This window comes from Saccopteryx leptura, chromosome 5, assembly GCF_036850995.1.
Source record: "Saccopteryx leptura isolate mSacLep1 chromosome 5, mSacLep1_pri_phased_curated, whole genome shotgun sequence".
In the NCBI taxonomy this organism is placed as follows: Eukaryota; Metazoa; Chordata; class Mammalia; order Chiroptera; family Emballonuridae; genus Saccopteryx; species Saccopteryx leptura.
In genome coordinates, this window is record NC_089507.1 from 6,735,387 (window position 1) to 6,735,957 (window position 571).

Consider the following 571-nt stretch of genomic DNA (forward strand, 5'->3'; position numbering starts at 1 on the left):
TTTATTTTGTTATCAGTTTCTCTTGCTGAGCAAAAACTTCTTAGTCTGATGTAGTCTCATTCATTAATTTTTGCCTTCACTTCTCTTGCCTTTGGAGTCAAATTCATAAAATGCTCTTTAAAACCCAGGTCCATGAGTTTGGTACCTATGTCTTCTCCTATGTACTTTATTGTTTCAGGTCTTATATTTAGATCTTTGATCCATTTTGAGTTAATTTTAGTACAGGGGACAAACTGTAGTCCAGTTTCATTCTTTTGAATAAAAATATGGAACGCTTCACGAATTTGCGTGTCATCCTTGCCCAGGGGCCATGCTAATCTTCTCTGTATCGTTCCAATTTTAGTATATGTGCTGCCGAAGTGAGCACCCAAAAAAGAACTTTAAGAGAGAAGAATAGAATGCGGAGGTGGGGCCAGGGGAAAGGAAGAGAGAGAAGTGACCAAAGAAATGAGACTGGGATCAGGATGCAGATGTGCATTTATTACAGTTCAGTCTCTGAGGAAGCATGCTCTGTCTAAACTCTGGAGCTAGGGCATGGCACACTGGGAAGACTGAGATATCAATTCTGCTA

The 571-nt window shown here is 39.8% G+C and overlaps 1 non-coding gene across 1 annotated transcript; it reads right to left on the reverse strand.

Annotated features, from left to right (window-relative positions):
- Nucleotides 1-260: 260 nt before the first annotated feature.
- LOC136407261 (U6 spliceosomal RNA) lies at nucleotides 261-367 on the reverse strand. Its single transcript, XR_010751818.1, has one exon. It is a non-coding gene; the product is annotated as a U6 spliceosomal RNA (small nuclear RNA).
- Nucleotides 368-571: the final 204 nt, after the last annotated feature.